Source organism: Canis lupus, chromosome 30, assembly GCF_048164855.1.
Source record: "Canis lupus baileyi chromosome 30, mCanLup2.hap1, whole genome shotgun sequence".
Classification (NCBI taxonomy): domain Eukaryota; kingdom Metazoa; phylum Chordata; class Mammalia; order Carnivora; family Canidae; genus Canis; species Canis lupus.
In genome coordinates, this window is record NC_132867.1 from 30,960,495 (window position 1) to 30,968,961 (window position 8,467).

The 8,467-nt window shown below is 43.5% G+C and overlaps 1 long non-coding RNA gene across 3 annotated transcripts in view; it reads left to right on the forward strand.

Moving 5' to 3' along the window:
- The window catches only part of LOC140621562 (uncharacterized), a 28,029-nt gene extending 21,255 nt beyond the window's left edge, over positions 1-6,774 (forward strand). For 2 of the 3 annotated variants that reach the window (XR_012021319.1, XR_012021317.1), the window contains 2 exons: positions 1,757-1,901; positions 5,049-6,774. This is a non-coding gene — a long non-coding RNA (uncharacterized lncRNA). The remainder of the gene's footprint in view (positions 1-1,756; positions 1,902-5,048) is intronic. The other variant, XR_012021318.1, reaches the window with a different exon arrangement.
- The last annotated feature ends 1,693 nt before the right edge of the window (positions 6,775-8,467 follow it).

The window sequence follows — 8,467 nt, forward strand, 5'->3', positions numbered from 1 at the left end:
TTTCTATTCTTAGTTTAAATATTTTCCTTCCAGGTCATCTAATATTGTTGGGTAAACTTGGAAAATAGTAATTCTTGTCTCTCATGAAGATAAAACTTGAGGGAGGAGAAAAGATAGGAGGGAGGCTGAAATTAATAAAGAATTGCTTGACTTGAATGAGCTGGCATATTTTTTAAAAGATTTTATTTATTTATTTGAGAGAGCCTGATAGAAAGTGGAGAAGCAGACTCTCTGCTGAGCAGGGAGCCCACCACAGGGCTTGGTCCCAGGACCCCAGGATCATGATCTAAGCCGAAGGCAGGCACTTAACACACTGAGCCACCTCAGTGCCCCTGAATGAGTTGGCATATTATAGATCAAGAGATGGCTTGCTTTCCACAGATAAAAGTAGGTACATCCTGGGAAATGTATGGTCCAAGAAGGCACTATTAACTCTTCACCTTGTACTATTAACTCTTCTATTTATTATTCCACAAACTCTTTTATTCAGCAAACATTTCTTTAAGACCTATGTCATGTCAGGCCCCATGTTTAGTTTTGGAAATTTCAAGATATGTAAAATACTGTGTCCTAAAGCAGTCCACTGGGGATTCCAAATGACTATAATTCAGAATAAATGGCCTCCTGAATGTTCTCACAGAGCCTAGGGTGGGAGAAACTCAGCCTCTTCCTGAGCTTAGAACTAGATATTTTCTAGTCTTCCTTCTTGGTCACATAGGGCCACATGACTCAGTTCTTAAAACAGAATATACACAGAAGTCACGCTGTCTACACCTGGGTCTAGGCTTTAAGAGGTGAACATACCTCCTTCACTCTTTCTCCCTCCTGAAACCGAGACACAGCGGTCCCACTTTGGCCACAAATGAAGACGACGTCCTTGGATCTCGGGAATGATGGAGCAATGACTAGACAACCTGGAAGAGATTGAGTTGCTGCCCAGCAGCCTGGCACCCCTGAAGGAGCAGATGGAACAGAACTGCCCACACACTTGGCACACTCACTTTGGTTCTGTTACTTGAAGGGGGAAAAAAAACAACTATAGTTTTAAAACCATTTTGTGATGGAGTCTGTTTATTTTTATTATGAAAATTTCGAAACACATAGAAAAGCTAAAGGAATTATACAATGGACATTCATCTGCTCCCAGTCTGGATTCTTCCACTAACATTTCACTATATTTGTCTTCATTATTCCAAATCTATCCATCTTTTTACCCATCTTTTCATCGATCAGCCATCAGTCCTTCTTTTTGAACATAATTCACAGTATATTGCAGACTTCTAAGTACTTCAGCATGTGTATTATTAACTAGAATTTAATAATTCTTTTTCTCTTGAAGAAAACTTCATATACAATGAAAGGCACAAACTGTTATTGTATAATTATAATTGTTGAATTTTGACAAACATTGCACCCACATTACCAAAATCCCTATTAAGCAAAGGTCATTTCTTTTCTCTAGATGTTTTGAGAGTATTTCTGTTATAGCAATTTAGCTTTACCCTAACTCACACAGAGTAATCATTTTAATGATAGTTCCATGAGCTGAATATCTTTTATGTGTCAGGAATTATATATATTATCATATTTAATTTTTATAATAATGTTATGTTGGAGGTATAATTAGCTCTGTCCTGCTAAGAAAAATGAGGCATAAGAAATTGCCCAGGTTCACCCAGCTGGTAAGTGGCCAAGGTGGGCTCTTGCAGCCAGATGTGTCTGATTCCAAGGTCTGCTAACTTCTCTCCATTCCCAGTGTGATTGACCTTGCCCAGGGGCTCAAAGAAGCTTAGCTTCCCACATATGGGACACTGGAGCTACATCTTGAGCCTCAGTCCTTGAAGACTGAGCTGAATCCACTCAGCAGAAGGACAAAGCAGGGATGAGCCTTCACATGCAGGGTAAGCATCACATACAAAGGTAATGAAGTGTGAGGTTGTAGCATTTTGAGAATTGCTAATGTCTTCATCTGCCTAGAGCTTATTAGGGTAATGATGTAGGGGCAATGGAGGATGAGAGTTAAAAGTTGACCAGGATTCCAGTGCTTTGCTAAGCGGATTGGACCTGGTTTTCTAGGCTGTGAGAAGCCATCAAAGAAGTTTAAGCAGGGAAATGACATAATTAGATTTGCATTTTTAATGCAATTTTAGAATATTGCAGGTGATATAGAATATTATATGGAAACGATACAGGAGCTAAGGAGACCAATTATGGCATAGGTGAAATAGTCCAGAGGCTTAAGGATCCAAACTAGGGCAGTTCCTGTGAAGGCCAAGAGCACAGCTGAGGAGACAGATCATAGAGTCCTGATCAGGTTATTCCAACTTTCTGGACCAGACTTCCATCTGTTCTGTATGTGCTCTGGTTAAGAAAATCTTTATTTATTTGGTGGTGAGGACCCTACAATATCCTTTACTCCTTTCCATAGTCTGTGGCTTATCTTCTAATTCTTTTGTTACTATGTTTTGTAGAACAGAAGTTCTCATTTTAATGAGGTCAGCTTCTCAACTCTTTCTTCCATGAATTGTGCCTTTGGCGTCATATCTAAAGAGGCATCGCTATACCTTAAATCATGTCAGCTTTTGCCTATGTTAGCTCTTAGTTTTATGGTTTTGCATTTTACATTAATGTCTAGGATCCTTTTGAATTATTTTTTGTTGCCGTCTGACTTTTCAACTCTTGTTCCCCCTCCTTGCTATGAGACAGGGCAAGGAGACTGAGTCATACATGTGAATCCCAGACCCATTGCTAATAAGATAGGCACCCTTGGACAGGGTAAATGATGTTTATGGTCATTGAAGGGCTCAGGGCTTCTGCAAGTTAAACTTATTTGGTTTGGGGTTTGGTTTAGAGGATATTCTCAGTTTCTAAGCTGCAGAATGAGCCTTAGGTGCATCATCAGGTTTATTGTACATGTGGAAAAACAACTGTCTCCATGAAGCTTCGCAGGCCAGCTTGCTCCCATTCAGTAAGCGCTGTGCTGCAAACTAAGGGACCATCCCTTCCAATCTTTCAGCCCTGTGTAACCAGGGAGACTATTGATGCACAAGCTATAAGGAAAGAAAAGAAAAAGGAAACCTGGAGTTCAGGATAGTTGAATACCCTTTCCACCTGGGAAGTGTGGGGTCTGTATTTCCTTTCCATCAGGTATCATGTTGTTGAGTAAGAGCTCTTCCTCTCTTTAGCTTTCTGTCTACAGACCTCAGACCATTGGTCTTTACTTCACAGTGCACTAGCATCGCTTGAAGATCTTTGAGAAAACATCAGGTCCCTTTTCTCTGTTGTCCAAGGAATCAGATTCAGTTGATCTGTGGTGAGACCGGCTTTTTGAGAAAAGCCCTCCTAAATCAGTTTTTATGGAGAACGCTCTACTAAGCTTGGTTAATACTTCTTGTAGAATTAACAACATTTTGTAGCATAAATATTTCTGATGGAGAAAGAATGACAATACCCTGTTTTGTCCTGGCATGTGGAAGGCTCAGAATCCCGGGTCCCCTTTGCTGCCATACCTCCCAACCCCCTGCCAATTTCACTTACTCAGAAAGGTTTTCATTTTAAACCCATTTTAAAAGCAGGGTCTGTTAAAGTGAAGGACATTGAAAAACCCTGAAGTCAGAGCTCCCACCCAGATGAAATTTCAAGGATTTTCAACCTGTGATCATTTTCCTGACCACAGGTTGAAGAGAGACACAATTTTTGTGGATGATTTGCAAGAAGCAGACCACCTGCTTCTTCTTCCTCCCTTCCTTGCAAACCTTTCTTTTTAGATATGTCACTTGGCCCTTGGGGGCGGAGAAGGGTGAGTAGGAAAATCATTCCCAGGCTGGAATACAGGCACTCCTTCTCTTGCAAGAAGCAAGTACACTTTTCTGAAGAAGAACCCTCCCTGTTCCCCTAGGTAGGAATGCCCTAGAAACAAGAGCTTGTATTTCTCACCCCCTGTGGACTTTGATGTATTCTGATTTTAATGCCCACCAAGGATTTTCCAGATCTGGGCACAAAAGATCTATAGGGGAAGATGAGAGCTTTCAGTAGAGGTAATGTGGGTAGACACGTGGAGGGGAGTTTAAAGGAGTCTGAAAACACGGCCACTACAAGGGGCACTGTTCTAGTGTCCAGGAGTCATCCTGCAGCAAGAATCATCTTCTGCTGACTACTCCAGCCTCATGAGCTGTGAATGTCCCATCACCTGCCAATCTCCTTGCCCTAGGCTCTTCACCAAGGGCCCTCTCCATGGCAACTCAACCCCCATGGAGCCACCTACCTTTGACCAGAATCAGTCAGCTCCATTGTGGGTCACCTTCTTCAAGGGCTCCCCATCCTCATTCCAGAATCTCTTGTTCCAGTTTTCTAGAGCTGCTGTGACCAAGTACAATAAACTGCGTGGCTCAGAGCAACAGAAATCTATTGTCTCACAGTTCTGGATGCTAGAAGCCCAAAGCTGTCAGCAGAGCCACGCTCTCTACAAAATCTGTAGGGGAAGGATCTTTCTTCACCTCTTCCAGCTCTTGGTGGCTCCAGACATCTCTTGGCTCGTGGCAGTGTCATTCCAATCTCTGTCTCCTTCTTCACCTGGCCTTCTCCCCTTGTCTCTGTGTTTTTTTAAAGAAACACCTATGTTGTTATCTGCAACAATATGAATGGATGGATGGAACTAGAGGGCATAAAGGGAAGTGAAATAAGTCAGTCAGAGAAAGACAAATACCATACTGATTTCATTCATATGCAGAATTTAAGAAACACAAATAAAGAAAATGGAGACAAACAAACAAACAGAAAAAAAAAAAACAGACTTTTAACTCTAGAGAACAAGCTGGAGGTAACCAGAGGAGAGGTCGGGGTGGGTGGGTGAAACAGGTGATGGGGATTAAGAGTGCACTTATTAAGATGAGAGCTGAGTAATATACAGAGTTGTTGAATTGTTATGTTTTACACCTAAAACTAATGACACTGTATATTAATTATACCTGAATTTAAAAAAAAAGAACAGTCGTATTGGAGTAAGTGGACTCTATGGTATCTTACATCTGCAATGGTTTTATTTCCAGATCAAGTCACATTCTGAGGAACTCAGGATTAGGACAGCAACATATCCTTCTCTTTTTTTGGTGGTGGTGGTGGTGAGGATGAGTGTTATAATTTAACCCCTAACAACTGGGATTAGAAGGAATTTGAGTTGGAAATGCCTGAGCCCCTAAACTGAGTTAATAGGACTCCCCCACCCCACCCCCGTTCCCTTCCTCCATTCTTCCTTCCTTTCTTGTTTTTCCTGCCCTCCCCAATACCTTCTCTTGCTTCTTTCCCTTCCTCTCTCTTGTCTCCTGTTCCTTCCCTCTATTACCTGTGCCCCTGCTGCTGCCCTCACCCATCTGCTCATCTGTCCATCTCCTTAGGAGGCCCAGTGAGAGGCACAGATGAGGAATGTCAGGCTGCCCAGAATGGCACCAGCCGGATGCAGCTCACAGACAGCTCACAGGCCCCAGGGAAGGGGGAGGAGGCCAGTCTCCATCTGAATGTCCTTCTACTTTGCAAACCTTGTCTCCGCTGCCATTTTTAGCAGCAGCTGAACTTGCAGAGACACTGCTCTGGCCCTCATGCTGTCATCCCAACCCTTCAGGCGATGCCTTGGCTCTCCCTCCCCACTGTCACAGGACACCCGCCGCCCTGCTGACAGTCAGCCTGCTTTTCTGACATTGTGAGGCATGGGCCTGGACAGCCGAGGACAGTGCTGCAGTTGCTGTGGAAACCCGAGTGCCTGTGGGGACTCTAGTGGGATTCTGATCCACCACTGGAAAGGCTCTGGACAAGATGTCAAGAGTTTAGGGACAGTGATCAACCTTTTGTGTTAGGTGTTGTCTGTGGCTCGGGGGATGCCCTCACTCACCTTCCCTGGGCCCCAGCTTGCTTTTCTGGTGAAGAATTACAAAACCTGGCTACCTGCTGGAAATGGGGGTAACAGGTAATATACAAACCACCAAGACTCTGAATACAGAGAAATACAGAGAACAAACAGGTGGTTGCTAGAGGGGGAGGTGGGTGGGAGAATGGGTGAAACAGATAAAGGGTTTTAAGAGACATGAACTTCCAGCTACAGAATAAATAAGTCACGGAGATGAAAAGTATAGCATGGGGAATACAGTCAATTAGACCATAAAAACATTGTTTGGTGACTGATGGTGACCACACTGTGGTGAGCACTGAGCACTGTATGGAATTGTTGAATCATTATGTTGTATACTTGCAACTAATGGAACTGTATGTTAATTATACTCAATAAAAATAAAAATTTAAAAAAAAGAAGCACAAACACAAACTAACATTTTAAATGGATTATCTTGCCAATTGCCTGGGGTCTTTTGGTTTGCTGTCCCTAGGTGTTTGGGGTTATTACTTGTAGGAAGGAGTGATGGAGAGAGAGAGAGAGAGAGAAAATGGGAGGAGAGAAAGCTGCCTGGTTCCCTCATAGAGAAAGGCTCAGGACAGAAGCAGAAGACTTGGTTTTGAAGAGAGGCATTTGAGTCTTGCTGCACCTCCCCGTGCGCAGGATCAGGGCCTTGGAGACACAGTGGAGAGGGGGGGTCCCATCTCAAACTCCATCTTCTCAATTTTGCCCCGAGATCATGGTGTAGCTCAGGACCTCTGAAGGCTTTACTGCCTTGAGTGAAGAACATCAGGACCAGGTAACATGTGGCTCATGGACCACTGCACAAAGGGTACATCCCTTCTGGACACACCATGCTACCAAGTGGCTACGAAGGCCTTGCAGGTGCCACAGAAAGGCCCCAGGGCAGGAGATCATGAATAAACTCTTTTCGCTTTGAGAAATATTCACAGTTGCAGTTGTTATTATTTATTATTATTTATTTATTATTATTTATTTATTTATTTAGAGATTTATGACAACATGAAATATTTGTTTATTATTTCATTGGGATGTATGTCATTTACTGACCACGATCCAGGACCTGCCCTCCCTTCCTCCTGGTAGCAATAGAACTGCCTGGCTGGACTACATTTCCCAGCTTCCCCTGCAGGGGCCATGGCCACGTGACTAGCTCCAGTCAATGGATGTTGTAAAGTGATGTATGCCTTTCCCAGGGTCCTGCCCTTCAGGGAGGCTGCTTGCCCTCCACCTCTCTTACCAGGGCTAAAAGGTGGACTTGGGGTTAGTGAAGTGGTTCCAATGAGGATGACATCACAGAGAACAATGGAGCAGAGAGAAGGAGGAAACCTAGATCCCTCCATGACCTGGTGGATCACAGCAGCTGCACTCCCTTAGACTTTAAAGGAGAGAATAGGGACCCCTGGGTGGCTCAGTGGTTGAGGGTCTGCCTTCAGCTCAGGTTGTGATCCCCGGGGTCCTGGGATCGAGTCCCGCATCGGGCTCCCTATAGGGAGCCTGCTTCTCCCTCTGCCTATGTCTCTGCCTCTGTCTGTATGTCTCTCATGAATAAATCAATAAAATCTTTTTAAAAGCAATAATAAATGAGAGAATAATCAACCCTGTATCTTGTTTAAATTACTCTTATTTTCATCTCTGTTAAAACTGCTGAACCAATAGATCCTAACAGGATCAATAAGTAATCTGCATTTTATGAGGCATGCTTATTGAGCTCCGTGAGAGTTAAACCTGAGCCTACGTTTTCATGCCAAAATGCCCAAATGTTGCCTGTTCCCCACCCTTGCTAACCAACACAATCTACCACTTCCCCCAAAGGGTTTCTTACACCCAGGAAGTTGGCCCAGAACTCTTTTAAAAATATTCAGATTCTCAAATAGTCCATGAAGAGGTCAAATCAGATGGTTCTAGCCCAGAGAGGAAACTTTAGAGTGAACCCTGGTTTCCGGAGTTGTAGGAGGCCCTATTGGCACCATAACTCTATAGCCCAGATTTTTTTGTTTAGATTTTTTCTTTTTTTTTTTTTTTTTTTTATGAGAGACACACACAGAGAGAGGCAGAGACACAGGCAGAGGGAGAAGTAGCCACCATGCAGGGAGCCTGATGTGGGACTCGATCCCGGGACTCCAGGACCATACCCTGGGCCGAAGGCAGGCGCTAAACCACTGAGCCACCCAGGGATCCCCTATAGCCTAGATTTTTATGACAATTTAATTTAAAATATTCTGGCCCAGTTTACATAAATGTCTTAGTGTGTGTGCCATACTTTTTGTGGACAAATGTGGTCATGGTCCCCATAGCCCCTCAGCTGAGTGCCATTGCTTTATACATTTTGTACTTCAGGTCCTCTTAACAGTCAACCCCAGAAGGCATGAACTTAGCCGACTTAGGACCACTCCCCACGAGCCACTCCCTCTGGCCTGCTCTCTGACTTACTTTTTCTATTCTAAGACTTGAACTGAACTGCACTTATCTGTAGAGAAGTGCTTTTTTTTTTTTTAAATAGAAATTAAGCTCCTTTAGAGATTAAAGTTTGGCTCCCCCAGCTTCTTTACAAACTCACATTAT